The sequence below is a fragment of the Lissotriton helveticus genome, chromosome 7 (genome assembly GCF_964261635.1).
Source record: "Lissotriton helveticus chromosome 7, aLisHel1.1, whole genome shotgun sequence".
Taxonomy (NCBI): domain Eukaryota; kingdom Metazoa; phylum Chordata; class Amphibia; order Caudata; family Salamandridae; genus Lissotriton; species Lissotriton helveticus.
The window spans coordinates 525,155,581-525,180,298 of NC_136068.1; the positions used below are offsets into that span (position 1 = coordinate 525,155,581).

At 46.0% G+C, this 24,718-nt stretch overlaps 1 protein-coding gene across 4 annotated transcripts in view; it reads left to right on the forward strand.

Annotated features, from left to right (window-relative positions):
• The window catches only part of LOC144768710 (serine protease 27-like), a 415,681-nt gene that overhangs the window by 342,222 nt on the left and 48,741 nt on the right, over positions 1-24,718 (forward strand). The window lies entirely within an intron of this gene.

Consider the following 24,718-nt stretch of genomic DNA (forward strand, 5'->3'; position numbering starts at 1 on the left):
GTATATTTTTAAACATTAATATTTATAGCAATATATTTATTTATTTTCAACATCAAAATGACTGAAGAAGCACAGTTTATAACATCCCAGAAAAGGAAAAAAGTAATGTTATATGGGCTATGTTTTAAACGCAGAAGAAACAAACTGGTCTAGAAGTCAATTGGAAATGTTCTAAAGATTATTACAATAAATGTTATGGCTGCGCTACAACAAAAGAAACCACTGTAATGTTCACCAGGGAACATAATCATCCCCCAAACATTACAGAAATAGAAGTTAGAGGTGCACTTGAAAACATCAAAGAGGCTAGCAGAAGCTCACAAAGACCAACAAGTGGAATTCTAAAAGAACAGCTGCCTAAAATTCCCGAAGAAGCTACTGGACAAATGCCATCCATAGCTTCATTGAAAAGAACAATAGCATGCACGAAAAGGGCTACAGCAACTTCCACACTAAGGCCTAAAACTTTTGACGAAGTAATAATAACCCCTGAACAAGCTATTACTTTCAATAAAGAACCATTTATTATCTATGATAATAAATGCAGTAAAAAAAATTATAATGTTTAGTACAGCAACTAGTTTAGGTAAACTTCAACAAGCTGGTATATGGATGATGGATGGAACTTTCAGCACATGTCCCAAACCGCTCTTCCAACTTTACACTATCCATGGGCTACATCAAAATTGTAATATTCCCTTTATTTACGCATTGCTACCTAACAAACACAATTCAACCTATATAGAAATTCTAAATAAAGTAAAACAAGAAACTAATGATTATTTCCCTCAAAAAATCATTATAGATTTTGAGCAATCAATGATCAACCCCCATACCTCAATTCAAGGGTGTTATTACCATTTTAATCAATGCTTATGGAGGCACCTACAAAAATCATCACTGAGTGTAGAGTACACAACTAATACATCTTTTGCATACCAAATAAAAAAAAATCGCATTAGCCTATGTACCAGTAACAGATGTTGCTGAACATTACAACATACTACTAGTAAGGTCCTTTTATCAACAACATGAACACCAATTAAGTATACTATTGGACTACTTTGAAGACACCTGAGATGGCAGATTACATAGATATGGCCACAGAAGACAAATTCCCTGGTGGGATGTATACACTAGCACACTTAATAAAAAAGCCAAAACTAAGAACTCTGAAGAAGGATAGCATAATGCCTTCTAACAAACAACAGGGAGAGTCAGACCAACACTGGAAAAACTACAAAAAGAACAAAGCTATCAGGAACTCCGAATGGAACAATCTGTCTCGCAACTAAAACCAAAAACATCCAAACAGACTAAACAAATCTACCAAAACCTAGAACAGCAAGTAGAACTATACCCTAGTACAGGAGGCTTGGAGTACCTAGGAATGATAGCTAAAACTCCACTTTAAAACATCCAAACAAATTAAATACAAAATACTCTCCTCTAAAGAATAACATAAAAATAAAATGTATTTATTTTACCACAATTATAATTACTGTGTGTAATATATTTTTAAATGAAAATAAAAATATATTCACACACAATAAATATATTTGTAATAAAATAAAACACAACAACAATAAAACATAACATTATTTCCCTCCCACAATTAAATAAATGTAATAAACTTACCGAGTTTGTTGCCGTAGCTCTAAAATCCAACATCTTCTGATATAATCCAATTAAATAAGAATAAAATCATCCATAGAAATTTTCCCCCTATAAAATGCAAAAATTCAACTGTAGCAAACAATAAATACTCCATCGACAAAACAACTATCCGGAAACCATAAAAAAAACGTAAATATCTTTGAGATAAGAAACGTTCCAGGAAACCCGAAAAATCAAAGAAGTGTTAAAAATATATTATTTACTAAAACTAACAAACACTTCTTTAAAAAAAAACAGACTTCTTCCGGCACCTGTAACTTCTTGTAATTGAAACCTACAAAGTAAAAGCACGTACATTCCCACCCACAGAAAACAACACATAAAAAACGTAGGAGTCTATTAGCATGGCGGTCGGAAAACCACCCGACTGCCATGGTAGCGGAAATCTACCGCCCGCCAATACCGGGAAAAACTGGCGGTACAATTAGGATCAACCACCCAAAAATTCCATCCGCGGCCGTACGAGGCAACAAAAAACGACCGTAGCGGGCGGAAAAGGTGAAAATCCATCCGCGGCGGTCGGATTTGCGGCGGAAAATCACCAAACGGCTGCCATGACAGCGGAGACACCTCCCTGAAGATGAGGAAATCTCCGATGTGACCGCGCTACGTTCCGCTGTTTCCCACCACCGCGGTCACAAACAATGATGAATGGGAGAGCCGCCGGAAGAGCTGAAGCATAGCCACCGCTTCGGACGCTCCCTGACAAATATAGCGGTCGACCATAAAAACTGACAAAAGTGCTCACATCAAACTAGCCCTGCCCCCAAAGACACCTAACGCACCCAAATGACACACCCAAATGGCAACTACAAAAATATGAATCCCGGGTCAACCCACACAACACACCTGACAGCAATACCCCATTTGGACACACCCACATAGCTCAGTATAAAACCAGCTCCTTCCCTGACCAGAATCCTTTGCAATACTTCACAACTGAAAGGCCAACACCAGAGCACAAATGAGAGGCAAATCAACACACCATCACTACTCACACCACACACAGCACCACCACCGCTTCCACACCTGCACCTCTAACCCCTCTGCACATCACACACCATACACATCACCCCACCCCCACCCCATCACTGACCAGATCTCCCGAGGCTCTGCCGGGAGCTACAACGCTGCCGAGGCGCGGCGCAACTTCGCTTTTAACTCACGAGACTGCATTTTAAAAAAACCTTGCCTTCATTCTTCAGGGGCTGCGCTCTGGACATCGCGCACCCCTTGACGCCTCTTGACTCCCCTGCCTGCCGCCACTAGAGCGCCCCACGCTGATCGTTCCCTCACCCTCTGACGGGCAGGTCACGAGGGCGGGGACGGGCGTGGCCACCATCTCGGGCTGCTCTGTGGTTGGCGGGGCAGCTCCTCTGTCCCTCCACCCCCTGCCACGCCCCCTCTCAAACTCCCCCCTCATGTGTCCCTATATCACAACTTCCCCTCACAGACGGCGCAGCAGGCGGGCGCAGCGGGCGCGACGAAGGCGCGACGAAGTTGCGCCTAAGTTAAGCCCGTCTGCGCCCGTCCGCGGCCGACCGGGGCTAGGGGCACATCACTTTGCCCAATTTATTTCCTACACTCCTTCTCAACTTCACAGTCTACAGGGCCCGTGGGTTCTACCTCCCTCTATTCACTCCCGGATATCCCTGTTTAATTTATCCCCTGTTTCTCACTGTTCCTGTCCATCTGCCTCTCTCACTTCTGCCCCTCCCCCCATAGACGATACCAACACTGATCCAGTCAGGACTCTTAAGGCTTATTATTTGAATACCAGATCGGCGGTGGCTCATTCACATGAACTATCGGTGCTCTTAGATCTTCACGCACCGGATCTCCTTTTTTTAACGGAGACATGGTTCTGTGATGACTCCCTACCTACGCTGCTAGTCACTCTGCCTGCTCCTTACTACGCCCTCCGAGCAGATCGCTCTCCTGGCAGAGCGGGGGGCGGCGTAGCAGTCATTGTCCGATCTGATCTTCCATTTCAATTGCTCTCTCTCCCCGATATTGCTACTACTGAGTATCTCGCTATCCGTACTACGTCTACTTCCCCCCTTCTCACCTGTATGCTCATTTATCGTCCCCCCCAGTCACCTCTACGCTTTCTCCCTGATTTCCAGGAGGTACTAGCTACCCTCGCCGTTAATAATTCCTCTGTGTTACTACTGGGCGACTTTAATCTGGCCCTCTGACCCTGCAGAGTGTCTATCGTCCAGAGAGTTCTCAGACACACTTTTATCTCTTAATTTTGTCTCCCATGTATCCTCCCCAACTCACGTCAAGGGCCATGTCCTGGACCAGATCTGGTCCTTGAACTGCCCTGTTGACTCCCTTTCTATTTCTCCCTGCACTTGGTCCGACCACTACCTCCTTTCTTTTTCTCTTCCTCTTAGTTCTACACTTAGGGTCCCCCTTCCTAAAAATGTTTCGGTCCGCTCGTGGAGCAGAGTTGACCCGGCGAACTTGTCTGCCCTTTTAAGTGCTTCCTACCCTGCCCTTCACGGTCTGTCCACCCTGGCTCAGGCTAACACCATTGAACAGTGGCTCTCTTCCGCCAGCGAGTCTATCGCTCCCTTGAAGCGATTGACTTCCAAACGAGAGAAAGATGCCAATCGGTGGTTTACCGATGACCTGAAATCTATCAAACTTTCGGTACGCCGTGCTGAGAGGGCCTGGAGGAGAAACTATTGTCCCATCTTAAGAGCTGACTTTACCACTCTATTAGCCCAATATAAGAATGCTATTCTGGTTGCTAAAACTGCCTATTTCTCCTCCAAGATCCTCACAGCCGAGAACCAATCTAGGGAAATCTTCTCGATTATTCAGAACCTAGCCTTTTCAGATCGCACCTCCCTTAAGCCCTCCCCCTCCCAGGCCCTTTGTCACTCTTTGAACAGTTTTTTTATTGATAAGATCGCCACCATCAAAGCCAACATTTCACCACCTTCCCCGTCTTTTGTTGACCCTCAGTGCCCTCCCCCGCAAGGACAATTAAATACTCTTCCCCCCTTGACTAAGGAAACCTTTACATCACTTATCCCCCTTGTAAAATCTGGCTCTCCTCTTGATACTTGTCCCGCTCACATCCTTCGTCATATCTACATCACCTGCCCTGATCCCCCCCTTCACTTTCTTAACAGCTCCCTTTCTCAGGGAGTTGTTCCCAATCCTTTGAAATCTGCTATTATTTTACCTATCTTAAAGAAGCCTGGCGCGGACCCCTCGATCCCTGCCAATTATCGCCCCATTTCTCTCCTACCATTCTTGGCTAAGGTGCTCGAGCGCCATGTCACCAGGTCTCTGAGCACCTTCGTGGAAGAGAATGGGGTATTGGCGTCCCGTCAGGCTGGCTTTCGCCCCACACACTCTACGGAGTCCGTTGTCCTTTCGGTCCTCAACAACCTCAGGGAGGGCAGGGACACCAATCAATTCCAGGCATTAGTCCTCCTCGATCTCTCTGCCGCCTTTGAAACGGTGGATCACACCATCTGTCGTGTCGGGGCGGCGGGGATCGGGGGTACGGCCCTGGTATGGTTGTCCTCCTTCCTGAGGGACCGAACCCAGGCAGTTCGCCTGGGTGACTTTTCTGCGGACTTCCGGAAGGTTCAGTGCGGGGTTCCCCAAGGTTCCTCCCTCTCACCTCTTTTGTTTAACCTTTACATTTCTCCCCTTATCTTTTCTTTAGAACAAATGGAGGTCACCGTATATAACTATGCGGATGATCTCCAACTTGTTTTCAACCTTTCTTCATCTTCTGCCTCTATTTCTAATTTCCAGTCTACTATGATTTTTATCCGGGACTGGATGGATTTCAACCACCTGAAACTCAACCCTGACAAGACCGAGTTGGTGTTGACGGGTGGTTGCTCCAGTCCCTGGTCTTCACTTTTTTGGCCCCCTTCCCTTGGTCTCCCTCCGGTCCCCTCTACCTCGGTCAAAACTTTAGGCATCAAACTCAACTCTCACCTTACCCTTCACTCCCAGGTCAGCTCTGTGGTTTCTTCTTCTTTTCTTTCTCTCCGTACCATCCGCAAGGTCTCTCGATTTTTCACCTTCGAGGCCTTGAAGCTGATCGTCCTTGCGATGGTCATCTCCCGCCTGGATTATGGCAACGCCCTATATGCAGGCATACCTGCATATAGTCTCAGGCGGTTGCAGATGATACAAAACCAAGCGGCTCGGTTGGTCTTTAACCTTCCCAAGTCCTCACATGTCACTCCCCTCCTGAAAACCCTACACTGGCTCCCGGTTCGGGAACGTGTCCAGTTCAAGCTGGCGACCATCACCTACCAGGCTCGACTGGGCACGGCCCCTGCCTTCATTTCCTCGGAGATTGTCCCTTACCTTCCAGCCAGGGAGCTCCGATCCTCTTCCAAATTCCTCCTAACAGTTCCCCGGTTTCGTCGGAAAAAGTGGGGGGGGGGTCAAAATTTGCAACCCTTGCCCCAGCTCTCTGGAATTCATTACCCTTGGAGCTCAGATCCCTTACCTCATATTCCCAGTTTCGCAAGAAACTTAAAGCTTATTTTTTCAGTACAATTTTTGTGTAGTTCCTTTTTCCCTGTTCTCCACCCCCTATCCCTTGTGGAGATCTGCCAGTTACAGCGCCATGAAACCGCAGGTGAAAGAGCGCTATATAAAACTTTTAAAACTCAAACTATACACCTGCACCCTTAACCCCTTTGCACATCACACACCATGGCACCACAGAAAATGCCCAAATTCACAGAGAGTGAGTTGACAGTCATGGTAGATGAGATTTTCAGAGTAGAACCGCAACTGTTTGGTAACATGATCCAACAGACACCATTAGCCAAAATAAATCAAACGTGGGTAAGGATAGTTGACAAGGTAAATGCAGTAGGGACCACCCCGCGCAACAGACAGGAAATCATGAAGCGGTGGCATGACCTAAAGAGTCTTGTCAAAAAGAAGAAGAGCAAGAATTGTGAACTTGCTCAGAGGACTGGCTGAGGCCCTCCCATTCCACTAATAACATTCACTGCATGGGAGGAGAAGGTGCTTGCCATAGTGCATCCAGGGAGTCTCACAGGAATAGCCAGGGGAGTGCAGGCTGGTAAGTACAAACAAATGTACATCATTACACTGATATGTACTGTCCAGCACAACTACAAAGCTACATCTCAGAGGCCCAAATATAATCATATGCACCACTGTGAGATGTTGGCATTGCATATGCTGTCCACTAGTTATAGTGGGCACCTTGCACCAGTCCAAACAATCCCTTAGAGGTGATAGGTTAAAGGCAACCTTTATTGAACGCTATCCTGGTGGTAGTTATGGAGAGCAACCTTCAGGCTAAGTCTTGAAGGAATGTAAAGCAGTTTGTTTTACCAGTCTATAATCTCTTGAATGACGAAATGAAAGGAGAACCGCACCAGGTATATATATAAAATATATGTATTTATTCTAAACACACCCTACTGGTCTCAATTTGAGGCTAGAGGTAAAAGCACATACGTTACATTAATATCGCACAGTAAATTAGCACAATACACATTGAGCCCTAGGGGCGTACCAAACCATATATTAAGAAAGTGGTATAAGAACCATGACTTGACTAGACACAAGGCCTAGAGCCTGTAGAATCGCTGGGGCCACAAGGAACCACCCAAGATAGTGACACAGGGGACCCATGGGGGACACGTGCAGTGTGAGCACACAGCTGCGAGACGCCGTTAGCTTCTATGGCGAAAGTCACAGTTGGAAATTTAAAGATTAAGGACACTTAGGAGAGGACTTTGAGAAAACCCCTTTAGACTTAAGGGGTTCTAGGGCCAACACCCACGGGAGCACTGGAGCACTCGAGTCACTTTCTGATGGGTTTAAAGATAAATAAAGTAACGAAACTGGCCTACACCAAGGAGAAGCAGTCTCCTTTTATATCAAGACCCTTTCATAAAATTACTCCTGAGGCCTTAAGCATAGAGCTCACCTCTCACGCTCTCTCTATGGGTAGTAATATTGAGCATAACGCCCTCAATTTGGAGAACTGGATAAAGCAAGGCATTGGGACCCTTGCCCCGCAGTCCTCACCACTGCAACGGACAGCAAGGCAACCTGCGCCTTGGTTCAATGATACCTTAGGAAATGTAAAAGCATTTGTAAACACTTGGAAAGAGTATGGAGGAAGAATTAAAGTGAAGATAGCAAATCAATATACAAAAAGGAGCTAAAATTGTATCACTGCAGAATCTTGGAGGGGAAGAAAATGTTCTCTGCCAGGATTGAGGCATCAGGGAACAAGAGTAAAGACATTTTTTAAATTGTCAAACATTTTACCTTACCCAAAGCAGCTATCACGAAATGGGAGGTATCCGAAATCTGGACAAGTCAGCTGGCCTCTTTTTTCCATGAGAAAATATCTGGCATTCAATCATCTTTTTCATCCCCCCAGGGAATTCCAGCTAATTCTCCTTCAACGTCCCCTAGCACCAACCTAATATGCAAAGTGTCCATCTCCCCGTTTCCCCTCATTACTTTAGAGCAATCCATACAAATAATGAAAAATATAAATTATGGCTCCCCTGCTGACCCACGCCATGCAAGAATACTGACAACTTTGGGGGACACTATTAAGCAACAGATAAACGAGGTTCTGAATCTGTCACTGAGTAGTGGCCAGGTTCCATCCATTTGGAAAAAGGCCAAAATCCTGCCGCTGTTAAAAAAACCTACAGCAGATCTCACATTAACATCTAACTACAGACCAATTTCTCTCCTGCCTTTTTTTGCCAAAACTATGGAAAACATGTGAACTCGGTAATTACCGCGTTCACTGAAACTAACAATCTTTTCCACACGAGCCAATCCGGTTTCCGTACAAATTTTAGCATTGAGACAGCTTTACTCGAGATCTCGGAATTCATCAAAGAGATTTTCGATATAGGCGGGAGAGCGGTCTTGGTTCTGTTGGATCTGTCAGCAGACTTCGACACCGTGCTACACGAGCGACTCCTACAGAGATTGGGGGAATGCAGTCTTGAAGGCATGGTGTTAGAGTGGTTTGCCTCCATTTTGGAGAACAGATGCCAGGAGGTCTGCTCCCCACCATTTGTGGCCTGCATGCCCCCCATGAAGGTCGGTGTCCCTCAGGGTTCCATCTTAAGCCCACTTTTGTTTAACCTGTATATGGCTCCCCTCGCCCCTTTGGCAGAAGCCGGAGGTGCAACAATCATATCCTATGCTGATGTTACTCAGCTCTTGTTTACCTGTAAAAAGGGTGTGGATTTTGATGGAGAGAGGATTAACGACTGCCTTAGCAAGGTCTTTGCATGTGTTAGACTTAACCAGCTCCAATGCAATCCTGAAAGTCTGAAGTGATTCCCTTTGCTTCTTTTATTCAGGATGCATGGAGACGATGGTGGCCAATAGATATGTCACCCCCTCAGGCATCTGCAGGAGTTGTGAGAAATCTAGGGGTAAAAATGGACGATTCTCTCGATATGAAAAACCAAGTCCAATTGGTAGTAGGAACCTGTTATGGTTTACTGAAAATGCTCCGGAGATTTCTACCTCTCCTATCGCTCACCCACAGAAGGACAGTGGTTCAAGCCCTCATTACTTTAAGGTTGGGCTATGCAAATGTCTTATATCTGGGCTTACCGGGCTTTCTTCTGAACAAACTCCAGGTTATCCAAAATGTTGCAGCCAGAACTATTCTGATGCTGGGCCCGAGAGCACAGATCTCTCCCCATTTAAAGAACTTACACTGGCTCCCTAGTCATAGCAGAATACAGTTTAAGGCCTTGGTATTAGCCTTTAAAGCGCTACATGGTACAGGAGCCCATTACATCAGGAAAAGGGTGTCCTTTTATACACCTGGCAGAAGCTTAAGATCTGCACAACAACATCTTATGAGGGTGCCTAAATGTGCTTGTTCTCGCAGAGGTGGTCATTCATTCCAAGTCCAGGTGGCCCGCCTCTGGAATGCACTTCACATTAAACTCAGACAATTGACTGATGTATGGCTCTTCAGAAAACAACTAAAAACATGGTTATTCCATGGTTAATCCCTTCCGGCGTGCTGGTCCTGGAATTTTTTACGCATGTTCTGCTGAGCGCCGGGAAACTCCATTGAGTAGCTGTGCACTTTATAAATACGCAATAACAATAACAACAATAACCTTACCCAGGAAAGCTGGGTGCATAGGTGTCTTTTGGTGTCAGGAATTGTCATTGATTTCAATGGTGATCTGCTGCAAAGTGCTGCTGCCGTCGAAGAGGAAAGTGTCCGGTGTGATCCAAGCCTGGATCAAAGATGAGAAGAACCTGAAAGCAGAGGGGACAGAGTCTGGGTAACTTGCCAGTGACCAGGGGCATGATAGTCGAATGCCCACCGATGTTGTGTGATTTCAGATTAAAAAGGTGATGCTTGACTCTGCAGCCATAGAGGACCAGAAGGTGTCGACGACAACCAGAAGCTACATTCGCGCTGTCCCGCAAAGGATGTCGAGTTCTACAGCATTGGTGACTGGATTGCATCCAACAAGCCTTCGCAACTGCAACCCATGCAGAAAGTGAAGAAATGCTTCGGTGCAGACCAGCAAGGTCCGAGGGACTCCCCACGCAGTGGGGAGTCAGGGGACATCTGGAGCAACCAGGGAAGCCCAAGTAAAATCAGAGTTGCCTTCGCAGGGACCCACCAGTCAACAGACCAGGGATCGCGAAGGGGCCTCAAGCGGAAACACACAGAACTGGCTCAAGGAACACTTGTGGAGTGTAGGCCAGCAATCTTCAGTGCAAAAGGTGCTCGGGGATTGGGCTACAAGTAACCCAAATCACAGCCTCAAAGAACGTTGAGAAGCTGATGCACTTGCAAAGGTGCACAGTGTCCAGGAGTTCTGGTTCCACGTCACTCAGGAGTGCTGCGGGTCGCAGCTTTGCTGGGGACTCGGGCAGCCTCTGGGAAGTCTGGAAATCCACCTCCTGGCCTGTAAATACTTCAGAGTCCGGCGGGAGCTTCGGAAATGCAGACCGCCAAATGCTTCATTGGTGCCTGCCAAGCAGGGGCGTAACTCCTTTACTCCAAGGGAGATTGTTCAGTCATCTAGTCATGTAGATCATTGAAGTTCCAGGATATCTGTAGCAGAGTTTTGTCCAGGTGTAATCTAAAGTCCTGTAGTCAGGGGTTAATTTCTTATAACCAAGGAAGGGGTTGGACATACTCAGGAGACCCACCTATGGGAGGGTTTGGAAAGAGAAGTGGCTACCCCCATTTCCTTTGTTCAGTTTTGTGCCAGAGCAGGGACTGGTAGCCCCTGCAACCGGTTTGAACTGGGCTATGCACAGGGACACCAAATGTGTCCCCAGTGCAGACTTCAAGGCACTCTCAGCGTGCACCCACCCAGCACCAATCCACTAAGGCCTGTCTGGCTGGTAGTTACAGCTCCCTGTGACAGGAAACCTATTGTCCAGGCCTCCCTTGCTGGAGTTTATCCAGCAGCAGGAGGCCAGACTTGTGTCTGTGGCTGCAACATCCATTTTGTGATGCCACGGCTCTTTGAAACTGGTACCAGGTATACCGATATGTACATGTCTCTCCCTCTAGAAGACTGGAATTGTACCCCCACCGCCAGGACTGATGGGGGGGAGGGTAGGATTCCAAAGTATTTGACAACAAACACTACATGTTTCGGTACAGCCATTCCAAAGTTAGCATTTACAGTGAAGTTATAATGCACTTAAGAGTATATCGTCTGGCTGCATCACAGAACAGCCCCAGAGAATAGGTTCAGGAGGCTGTATAAGGGTCCTGCTCATGCAGGTTCACCCTCTCAGACAAAACCACGCACCCTGCCCTCAGGATTGATAAGGCTTGCCATAGGGGTGACTGATAGGTTTATATGTGTAGTGATTTAAGGTAGATATAGGTAACCTATATCTAAGTAAGCGTGCATGCACCACCTTACCCTGGCTGCAGTAGAAGTCCTGTGGTGTCATTTTGAAAGGCTTCTCAGGGGTGGCATAATACATGCTGCAGCCCCTGGTAGGCCTCTGGAGTACTAACGCCCTTGGTACCTAAGGTACCATATACCCTATATCATAGGGGTACACCAGTAACCAAACTGGCGTGTGCCTAAAGTACTTGGAATCAATTTAGAGAGGAAGCAGCTAGGCTGGGGTCCTGGATAGCAGGGCCCCAGCCAGACTAAAGTTGAAAAACAGTGAAACATCAGCAGACAGTGGGGTTAACCATAACATCAGATCCTACTCTCTGACAACCACAATATCCAACACATGTCCCATAGATGTAACATTCACTCTATCTGAATCACCTCAAAGGAAGCCAACATTTACAGGGTTGTATGTGTCCAGGTAACCCACACTACAACTCCCATCATGCCCCCTGTCCCACCCCTGAGCAGGATGTAGCACTCCCCCACCCAGAGGCATGTACTAGCCATTGTATGGTTCCAGCTCACCTAACAGATAGGTAGCCATCTTCCCTGGGAGGGCTGTTTTGGGTTGGGAGGCCTACACTACAACTCCCACCAGGCCCCAGTCACACACCTGAGGAGGATGGAGCACTCCCCCTAAGCAGTTGGAAGCTATTGTACAACTCCAAAAAAACTAACAGGTGGCAGCCATCTTCACAGGTTTGGGCTGTTTGGGGGTGGGATGTCAGCACTACAGATCCCACCAGGCCCCCTGTCCCAACCATGAGCAGAATGGAGCACTCCCCTCCGAGGCATGTAGTAGAGATTGCATTGCTCACATCAAACTAACAGGTAGGTAGCCACATTCACAGGGAGGGGGGTCTGGGTGTGGAAAGACTGCAGTAATACAACCACCAGGCACCCTTGTTTCCCAGCTCATCAAGATGGGGCACTCCCTCCCACCCAGATGCATGTGACAGCCATTTCATTGTAAACTTACAACTAACAGGTAGGTAGCCATCTTCCCAGGGAGGGCTGTGTGGGGGTGGGAGGCCTGCACTACAACCGGCACCCTGTCACACACCTGAGCAGGATGGAGCATTCCCCCACCGAGGCATGTGGCAGAGATTGCATTGCTCACATCAAACTAACAGGTAGGTAGCTATCTTCCCAGGGAGGGCTGTGTGGGGGTGGGAGGCCTGCACTACAACTCCCACCAGGCCCCCTGTCTTACCCCTGAGCAGGATGGAGCACTCCCCCCAGAAGCATTTGGAAGACATTGTATCACTACAAACAAACTAACAGGTAGGTAGCCATCTTCACAGGTTGGGCTGTTTGGGGTGGAATGCCTGCACAACAACTCACACCAGACCCCCTGTCCCACCGCTGATCAGGATGGAGCACTCCCCCACCCAGAAGCATGTGCCAGCCATTGCATGGTTCCCACTCAACTAACAGGTAGATAGCCATTTTCCCTGGGAGGGCTGTTTGGGGGTGGCAGGCCTGCACCACAACTCTCACCAGGCCACCCTGGCCCACCCCTGAGCAGGATGTGGGACTCACCACCCACCATGAAGCATGTGTCAGCCATCGTTGTACTTCAACTAAACTCACAGGTAGGCAGCCGGTCACCGAGGTTGTTCTGTTTGTGGGTGTGAGGCCTGCACTAATATTACCACCATGCCCCCTTGTACCACAAATCATGAAGATGGAGCACTCCCTCCAAACCAGATGCATATGTCAGACATTGGATTGTACACTTCAAACTAATAGGTAGGAAGCCATCTTATGCTCTATTGTCACACCGCTGAGCAGGATAGAAGCCTCTACCACACACACACACAGATGTGTCACAAATCCAACACACATGTGAAAACAGAACAGGTAAGCAACCAGTACATGCCACCCAGCCGTTCCTCTAAAAAAGCATGGTGACATATGACAACACCAGCCGTCTCATCACACAAAAATATACACAGATCATATTGCCATTCACAATGTGTAGACAGCGAAGCAAATGTAACTGTCTCATCAACCAAAGTGTGACACACCAATTCACATGTAGAAGAAAGTCTGTGCATAATTATGCACAGCACTGAATGCCATGTGTAAGTGCCATGTGGCCAGAGCAGCTAGGACCATATGAAAACAAAGAAAGCATGGTTGGTGGTGTAAATTGAGATTTGCTCATGACATGACATGACAAATGTATGCATGAGATGACATTGGCCAGTTCATGCTCAGATGTAACATCTGCCAGGCAGAGTAATCAACAAAGAGCCTTCACATAAACTCTTTGTTGCGCTAGTCACTATATGGCAACATGTCCCTGTAATCACAAAATATGCACGTGGAGCATGTTATATTTCAACACGTCACAGCATGGACAAGTAATGCATGTGCCTCAACATATTGTCAGGAGGCACAGTAGTGTACATACAAACAATGTGATGGATAGTCAACTGTGTGGTGTACAGACAGTGAAAAATACACATATAGCACAAAGCTTGCGGGATGCACTACAATGACCATGTCCCATCTGTCCCACAGCTGATCAAGAACTGACTGCAGAGGGCAACACACACAACCTGCAGAGCCAGTCTCCCCCCCCCTCGAACATGGGATCTCGGATGTTGACTCCTGAGATTCAGAAGATGAGGTGCTCGGAGCCGACCCAACTGGTGTGCCAGGTAGCAACAGGTCCCAGGACCCCATCGTCCCCCCACCACATCTGCATCAACACCAACCGAGACGCAGACCCCTGCTATTATGGCCTGTGCATCCTCCACCACAACAACCAGTGCTGGCTGCAACACTCTTCCTGTCTCAGAGGATGTCCACCTCACACCACCAACTGAGGAGGGCAGGGAGGGGATGCGGGGGCCCACAGTGGTGAGGCAACAGGTCCGTGGCAGCAGGGCAGGTAGGAGGGGCAGGGTCAGACACAGACAACTAGACCCTGGGACCGAAGCCCTGGACAACACCAACAGAGTCCTTGGGGCCTATAAACGGGTCCAAGGATGAACGGGCCGGTCAGAATAAGATTCACCCGAGCTCCTCCTGCTGATGAGGTCCATGGACATCCGCATGGGCCAAATTGTGGACCTCTTGGTTCAGCTAGTGGTGTTACTGAGGGACAGGCCTGCGCCACAACCAACACCTCCACCTCCCTCTGGTGGGCTGCAGGATGACAGTTCAACATCCTCTCCTGCGGCCACAGAGTGGGGTGAGTCCTCAGACCCCCCTGGCCCTACAGCAGAGGCCTCCCCTGCCAAGAGATGAAGGGGCCATCCCAAGAAATCCCTGGGAGTATCCTGTGGCAAAGCACCTGCCAAACGCTGGTCACGGAGCCAGCCATGATTGCAACACTCTTCTCTACTGCATTGACTTTTTGGAATGTCCTTGCCCACACTGCCTTGTGAATGGCATCTGTCTGTTGGACTGGGTCACCACATCAATTTGGTGACTACTCAATTCTCTCATTTACCATAACTGTCAACTCACTACTTCAATAATCACCTCAATGTAAATGGTCACCCTCTCAGATGTCACCATTGTAATTAAATACTCCTTACACACATGTTGTTGTTTCTGCTCCGTGTTTATTCCAGGATGTGCAGTCTTCACCATGATTACAATGTACCAGGAGTATGGAATGTATGTAGGCAAGGAGAGGCTGAAGGGACCTAGGAAAACACAACAGAAGAAGATTTACTAGTCAGGGGGTGGCATCACAGACATCACACAACACATACCATCAAGCTACTCCATCATGCACACATAACAATGAGCAGCAGTGCCAACATACATATCCTGTAGATGTGCCAAACAACCCTGTTCCAGAAACATTGTCAGCCACCACTGACTCAACAAGCGGCTGCCTTCACGAAGCTCACATTCACCGTGCCAACAACAGCGACATCAGACAATGGGTCTGTTGTACATCGTGACTCAACTTCAAGTGAAGTAGCAGTTGATGAGTTGCTGACACAGGTCAACACCTTCCTCCTCTCCACTACCCTTGTCACTGGACACGGGTTGGTTTGCAGGTGGGGGCATTGGCTGCTCATCAGCATCCAGGAGCAGGGGGAACTACTTGTGAATGGCCAGGTTGTGGAGCATGCAGCATGCAACTGCAATCTGACACACCTTCCTGGGCGAGTACATCAGTGCACATCCGGTCTTGTTCAGGCAGCGAAATTGTGACTTCAGACCAAAAGTACACTCCACCACACAACGTGTCCTCCCATGGGCATCATTGCAGAAGACTTCAGCAGGTGTCCTGGGATTCTGCATTGGGCTCAGCAACCAAGGATGGTTAGGATATGCAGAGTCACCTAGGTGTGAGAAACACAGAGAAACCTTGCAATGTTACTGTTACAGAGGACAGCATGTCACACACACAGCATGCTAATTGACTCTGCATACTCACCCACAATCCATGTATGCTCAGGAAGCAGATTACTGTTTTAGAGGGAAAGAGGAGCACTCTCTTCTGTTAATAAAGTAAATCAATTATACAAGTTAAACCAAGGGTACAAACTGCTAAACTGTGCTGGCTACACAGTATGTGAATAACATGAGAAAATGTAAGCGAAGCCTACATGCAGGATGCACTGTTCCTGGAGAATGTGAATTCTCAACAAATTAAGTGGTATTTTCCATCTCTAAAAAAATGATGAATGAATGAATAGTCTGTCAACTTCTCTTACATTCAGTGAATTTATTATTCAACATAGATTTTCAAGCAAAATAATGCTATGTTTCTGCATAATGTTATCATAGCACACAACACAAACACAACGTCTGTGTATGTTATTCTTGATAATGAATTGTGTGGGACAATGCTGTTACTCATGATGTATGAGTCATGGACTGAGCCTGGAAACTTGGCAAACACGTGCGAGATGATCATATCCACCTGGCACACCACTTGCACATTTATGGAGTGGAAATGTTCACGATTCCTGTAGATGTGCCTACGTGCCTGTGGTGGAACCAGCCCAACATGTGTGCAATCAATGGCACCAACAACATGGGGGATGTGTCCAAGGGCATAAAAATCACCCTTAACATCCGCCAATTCACCCCCCCTGGAGAAATAGATATATCTGTCCTTGTAGATCGTCATAGCGGACAGGACATCATGCAGCACCATGGTGAACATAGGTTGCGACATCCCACCTGCGCTGGACACGGTGTACTGGAAAGATCCAGAAGCAAAAAAATGCAGGGCCGCCATCACCTTAGGCGTTGGTGTGAAAGCACCTGGATATGTCCTACAAGGTTGCAGGTGGGGCTCCAACTTAGCACATAGGTCTTTGAGGGTATCTCTATCCAGATGGAATTAACGGTTGACATCCTCATGCTCCATGTCTGCCAGCACTGTAAAGGGACGATGCACATTTGGTCTCCTCCTAGGTGAGATGAGAGAGGACACATGTCAATGCAATCCACCAGTAGATGTGTCTGACATCTTAAGTTTTGACTGACAACGGAAATAATGACTAGCATCACAGTTGAGCTTACAGCACATCTTACATGTAGGGACACCTTCAGCTACACTACTCGTACACTTGTCCACCTTTCACACAGCAAGTACGTCAAAAACAATATCGGACTTTGAGAATGCTCAAAGGGAAAGGGCCACATCTTGCATGAGCAGCCCTGAGAGTATCTCACACAGCATATGTGGGAAACAGCAACACAAATGTCTCATAGCTAGCTGCAGTACCTGCACACCCTGAGGCATAAGTGAAACAGGGTACAAATCAACAACACTATGAGCTCAGTCAGTGCAAAAAACAGGTATGTGCATGATCCTGGAAAAGTAGACACTCAAATCAGCACTTTGTTCAGTAAGACAATCATCACTGTGAGTTGTTGTAAATCCAAAGGGTTTTTAGTCAGGGTAGGAAGGGCGCACTGCTGAATGTGGACGCATATAGGTCTGGAAATCTTGGGTAGGAATGTGGTGCAAAAAGGGTGAGGGGATACCCTTGCACACAACAGTTACATATAACACGACGTGTCTGTGTAGACACTTGTACATTTAACTCCTTCCATGCTCGTGACGGAACCATTCCGTCATGAGTCACGGCTGGGCTGTGCTGATGACGGAATGGTTCCGTCACGACCACGCCCGCGATTGGAATATCCAGCACAGGGCTGGAATTCCTGCCGCACTGAAGCGGTTAAAAACAAAGCCTGTGGATAAACAAGAAATTCATCATATGGTTCGTAAACATTGCAGTGTTTTAATGTTCGTTAGAGCAATCCAGCCGACACTAGTTTCATCGCATGTGGGATTGTTCTCCTGCGACTCCTCAGGGAGGGGAAAGATACAAGGGACATAACTGGAACACATCACAATATACATAAATAAAACGGTTTTCTATGACAAGTCTCCAACAGAGACTGTCAATTAACGAGAACCCAAACAAAAGGAAAAACCACATAACGCGTGAAAAAACTCGCTGTGTACGGAGGACATACCGCGTAAAGATGGTGTCACAAGGAGTGTGTCTGTGGAGGACGGGAAGTATTGTTTTAAAGGGGTAGAGGGTAAAGGGGTAGAGGGTCCACTGACTCACAGCATGTCAAGGTTCCGATGGAACAGTGTGAGTGTGGTGTGCCATACAAAGGACTGGTGGGGGAAGTGTTCGGATATTAAAACATGCAGGTACTTGATGTGGAAAAAGTCGAAAGGTTGATCATACCTATGTTGAATTGAAAAGTCTCTAGGGAAGTCTAACAAAAGAGGGAATATAGATAATGGAAAAAGTCAGAAGGAGAAGCTAAAATGGCAGGTATAGGAGAAGAAAGAAAAAGGCATGTAGCTCACCGCTCCGCCAGTGATAATTCCGAACCGGCAGGGCCCAGGCCTCAAAGGGCGTTGTGACCGTGATATAGGAGATGGATCTGGAGGAGTGGCATAATGGACAGAAAAGGAAGAATAATAAACTACTGATTACTCAATATTGGTATCAAGGGATAGGCAGATGGCACTAGCCGTACAGGGAGACTACCTCTTAACGAGTAACCAAATATTTTGTTCACCAGATCAAAAGTTGATTCAATAGTTTCCCTGGGTCGTAGAATACTCGTTTGGTAGCCAATGCGAACACGCAGGTGTAACGGTGTTTGTTCACCGTCAGAAGGAATGCTATCTGAAGTAACAGAAAAACTGGAAACAAAAAGGAGGGAAGTCCCTGAGGGGTGGTGCCTAAGAGACAAAAATGTGAATGTGAGAGAAAAGGCGGTAAGTATACGATATTTACTGAACTATGCTAATTTGAATTCCATGGGAGTTCAACATGCGTCTGTGAGGTTGGCGTTTGTGGGAGCAGATAACTCCTCGTGTTAAATGCGACGTCTGAAAATACATAAATGGAGGCTAGAATAAGCTCCAATGTCGAAAGCATATTAAGCGGAGCGGATGTTGAACAGAAATTCCATGGAGGCCAGTAGACTTACTTCCAACAGGAGACGTGTGCGTATTCCAACTGCAATCGTTCCCTGTTCCGGATGCGGACACTTGAAACCTGAAGCAGAAGTGGTTGTATACCCACTTGCCATTCATGATGGTGATGTCCGGATTAGAAGGGCTGAAACGTAAACCTCTATGACATACTAGGTCCCGTACGTGCCGTAGCACACGGAAAAAATGGGTAAGAGTCAAAACGCGCAAACTAAGTTAAAAAGACCAGAAAGTAAAAATCGGCACATAAGTATAATACTTCATGAAGGGAGGAAGCCTTTGAATAAAACAAAAGAATGCCGGAGGAAACTGACCAAACCGGCCTATTTTGCCAATAAGAAATCGAATAGAACCTCAATGTAAATTAAAAGTAAGGAGTGAGCATGAACGTAGTGAAAAGTCCTACCATAACGTGAGCATGCATTAGAGATGGGGTTGATGTAGTGATTACAGCGAGGCAATGCTCAAGACACAATTAATCATTAAATCGTGGTATGTCAAAGGTGAGAAATAAGAATTGGTCTAAAATGCAGAGAACATGAACACAATCATGGTAATTTTTGATTCAGTCCAAAAACAACTTGTATGGTGGGTATGACATTTGGAAATAGTAAACAATCATGAGGTGATAGACAAGAATCGATTTAGATTACAAAGAAAGATAATACAAAACGAAAGCGCTCCTTAGTTAAGTATTCATATCATCAAAGTCTGTGACATACAGTGCATGCAGTATGTTTTACATGTCTATGGTGTTCCAGCCCCAACAGTAATTACACAAAAATAATTGAGAAGCATGTTAATATTTTTTCTCGATTAAAATACTTGTGTGGGCACTAATAGTTTGAGATCAGCAAATACATAAGCACAATATCAGAAAATCTGACCAGGGCGAAAAGAGGGATGTGGGTACGACAACATATTAGTCATTCCGATCTGTGAAACAGCAAACGACTCTGTCAAAAGGCCAATTGCGGGTAAGCACCCATATGTAGCAGCATTTCTTTAAGACAAACTGCACCATCCATGCATTTGGGTCATGGGATGAGTAAAAGTACACATTTTAGATGACTTCAGCCTAGAAACACATGCATGTGTTACCGGACAAATGTCACACAGCGGTTGCAAAAATGTAAACAAAGCACAATAGGCGCATAAAAAATGGAAAAAGGAACTTGTGCAAGTTTTCTTTTAATCGCCCAGAAAGTATTGGAGCTAATGGTCATAATTAAGACCCCATTCTACAGTACGAAGATGCATGATCCACATCGCCTCCGTGCATCTAAAACTGAGTTCTCTGTTACCACCCCGAAAATTGGGTGGAGTGGTGTCAATGCTAAAGAAACAGACTCTCAAATCTCCCATGTTATGTGCCTGACATGTAGCAGCATACAGTGCAACCAGATACTTTTGGTCCTGTTTGTGGATGGCACGTATGTGTTCAGCAATTCTGTCTTTTAAGGGTCTGATTGTGCTACCCACATAAAATTTACCACAGGTACATTCAATTACAGATGTGACAAATCTAGTTGTACAATTGATGTTAGTTCTGATGACATATTTGTCTCCATTTGCATTGGTGAATTCTTTAGTGCCGTGTCTCACCCATCTACATACAGAGCAAAAGCCACATTTATAGAAGCCAAGGTTGTGTGGTGTGAGCCAGTTGGAGGCTGTAACGCTGCGCAGGATGGTGGGGCTTAACCTATTTCTCAGTGTTCGGCCCTTTCTAAAGGTGATCTGATGGTAGTCAGAGATATGGTCATGCAAACTTTTATTTGCTCGCTGGATGGCCCAATGTTTCGATAGGCTCCTACGAATTGAATGATGCAAGTCATTGAAATCTGTGATCATTCGTGTAGTATTGTATTGTGATTGCTTGCCAGCCTTTGATTTAAGGGTGTCAGCCCTCTTCACTTTCTTTACTCTGTTTGCTGCTTTCTGAAGTGTAGTTGTTGAGTAACCTCTTCTGGAGAACCTGTCCCTTAGATCAGAGAGGTGTTTCTCAAATTCTGTGGTCTCACTATAGTTTCTCTTAACTCTCAGGAATTCGCCGTAGGGTATGGCCTGTATCTGGTGTTGGGGATGAGAACTGGTGGTGTGCAGGACTGCATTGCAAGCTGTTTATTTTCTAAAAAGTCTGCTCTGTAATTCATCTTGTTTGACATAGAGTTCGATATCCAGAAATGCAACCTTAGATGTGCTCTAATTCATAGTGAAACTCATTTGCCATGTGTTGGTGTTCAGATGTTGGAAGAATTTCTGTAGGTGATCCTGGGCACCAGACCATAGTAGAATGCAATCATCTATAGCGGCCCCAGAATATTACCTGCCATTGTCCTTTTGACAGAGTTGACTAATATGTTGTCATACCCACATCCCTCTTTTCGCCCTGGTCAGGTTTTCTGATATTATGCTTATCTATTGCTGATCTCAAATTATTAGTGCCCACACAAGTATTTCAATCGAGAAAAAATATTAACATGCTTTTCAATTATTTTTGTGTAATTACTGTTGGGGGTTGAACACCATAGACATTTAAAACATATTGCATGCACTGTATGTCACAGACTTTGATGATATGAATACTGAACTAAGGAGCGCTTTCGTTTTGTATTATCTTTCTTTGTAATGTATATTGATTCTTGTCTATCACCTCATGATTGTTTACTATTTCCAAATGTCATACCCACCATATAAGTTGTTTTTGGACTGAATCAAAAATTACCATGATTGTCTTCATGTTCTCTCCATTTTAGACCATTTCTTATTTCTCACCTTTGACATATTACGATTTAATGACAAATTGTGTCTTGAGAATTGCCTCGCTGTAATCACCACATCAACCCCATCTCTAATGCATGCTCACGTTATGGTAGGACTTTTCACTACGTTCATTCTCACTTCATACTTTTAATTTACATGGAGATTCTATTCGATTTCGTATTGGCGAAATAGGCCGGTTTGGTCAATTTCCTCCGGCATTCTTTTGTTGCATTCAAAGGCTTCCTCCCTTCATGAAGTATTATACTTATGTGCCGATTTTTACTTTCTGGTCTTTTTCACTTAGTTTGCGCATTTTGACTCTTACCCATTTATTCCGTGTGCTACGGCACGTACGGGACCTAGTATGTCATAGAGGTTTACGTTTCAGCCCTTCTAATCCGGGCATTATCATCATGAACGGCAAGTGGGTATTTCACCACTTCCGCTTCAGGTTTCACGTGTCCGCATCCAGAACATGGAATGATTGCAGTTGGAATATGCACACGTCTTCTGTTGGAAGTAAGTCTACTGGCCTCCATGGAATTTCTGATCAACATCCGCTCCCCTTAATGTACTTTCGACATTGGAGCTTATTCTAGCCTCCGTTTATGTATTTTCAGATGTCGCATTTAACAAGAGGAGTTATCCGCACCCACAAACACCAACCTCACAGACGCATGGTGAACTCCCATGGAAATCAAATTAGCATAGTTCGGTAAATATTGTATACTTGCCCCCTTTTCTCTTACATTCACATTTTTGTCTCTTAGGCACCACCCCTCAGGGACTTCCCTCCTTTTTGTTTCCCATTTATTCTGTTACTTCAGATAGCATTTATTCTGACGGTGAACAAACACAGTTTCACCTGCGTGTTCTCATTGGCTACCAAACGAGTCTTCTAGGACCCAGGGAAACTATTGAATCAACTTTTGATCTTCTGAGCAAAATATTTGGTTACTCTTTAAGAGGTAGTCTCCCTGTATGGCTAGTGCCATCTGCCTATCCCTTGATACCAATATTGGGTAATCAGTAGTTTATTATTCTTCCTTTTCTGTCCATTATTCCACTCCTCCAGATCCGTCTCCTACAGCACGGTCACAACGCCCTTTGAGTCCTGGGCCCTGCCGGGTCGGAATTATCACCGGTGGAGCGGTTAGCTACATGCCTTTTTCTTTCTTCTCGTATACCTGCCAGTTTAGGCTTTTCCTTCTGAATTTTTCCATTATCTATATATCCTCTCTTTTTTAGACTTCCCTAGAGACTTTTCAATTCATCATATGTATGATCAAACTTTTGACTTTTTTCCACATAAAGCACCTGCATGTTTTAATATTCGAACACTTCCTCCACCAGTCCTTTGTAATGCACACCACACTCACACTGTTCTATCGGAACCTTGACATGCTGTGAATCAGTGGACCCTCTACCCCTTTACCCTCCACCCCTTTCAAACAAAACCTCCCGTCCTTCACAGACACACTCCTTGTGACACCATCTTTACGCGGTATGTCCTCCGTACACAGTGAGTTTTTTCATGCGTTATGTGGTTTTTCCTTTGGTATGGGTTCTCATTCATTGACAGTCTCTGTTGGAGACTTGTCATAGGAAACCGTTTTATTTATGTATATTGTCATGTGTTCCACCTATGTCACTTGTATCTTTCCCAGCCCTGAGGAGTCGCGGGAGAACAATCCCACATGCCACGAAACACGTGTCGGCTGGATTGCTCTAAAGAACATTAAAACACTGCAACTTTTACCAACCATATGATGAATTTCTTGTTTATCCACAGGCTTTTTTTTTAAATGTACAAGTGTCTACACAGACACATCGTGTTATATGTAACTGTTGTGTGCAAGGGTATCCCGTTGCGCATCGCTGTGAGTTGCTCAGCACTTACAAACATTGCCATGTGTACCCATTGGTGGGTTCATCACAACACAGTTCGGAGGGCATGCCCAGCAACATCACAAGTGACATGTGAGAAAGTACATGCCAATGTTCAAAAGCATAAACACAAACATGGCATGTGTAGTCAGCATTGAGGTAAATGTTACATTGGCATTTTGTGCACAATCATGTGCCATTGATCATGTGGCCACTGTGCACTGTTGAGGACTGCACTTTGGCCTCCCATGTGTGTCCATAGGTGCTGTCAAAGTGCTCCGCCACCCAAATTGCTGTAGCTACTGCCTGGCACCTGCGGTGTGTCACCGCCAATGCCCAAGACACAATCGCGGTAGTGATAGGCATATACACATAGTCAAATGGCAGTTGGCATGCTCAGCCACCCGAATCACGGTCATACATTGTGCTGCATGGCACACATATCACGATAGCTACTGCCTGGCACCTGTGGTGTCTCACCGCCAATGCCTAAGACACAATCGCAGTAGTGATAGGCATATACTCATAGTCAAATAGCCGTTGGCATGCTTCGCCACCCAAAACACGGTCATACATTGTGATGCATAGCACACATATTGCGGTAGCTATTGCCTGGCACCTGCGGTGTGTCACCACCAATGCCCGAGACACAATCGCGGTAGTGAGCGGCATATACACATAGTCAAGCTTTGCCATCCAAATCACGGTCACTGTAACAATGCATGGCACACATATCGTGGTAGCTACCGCCTGGCCCCTGCAGTGTGTCACTGCCATGGACCATGCCCTTACAGCCAATGGGAACCGCAATTGCAGTAGCACAATGCAAGTTTTGAAAATCGTGGTTGGCGTGCTCTGCCACCGCGGTGCCGGTCATTGGCTGCATTTGAAAAAAGCTGACCTGGAACACCAATTGCAGAAACTTAGAACCACTGAAACATCCCAAGGGGGCTATATATGTGTGTTTCCACAGCTCACAGAGCCTGCTGCCTGCCACCCCTCA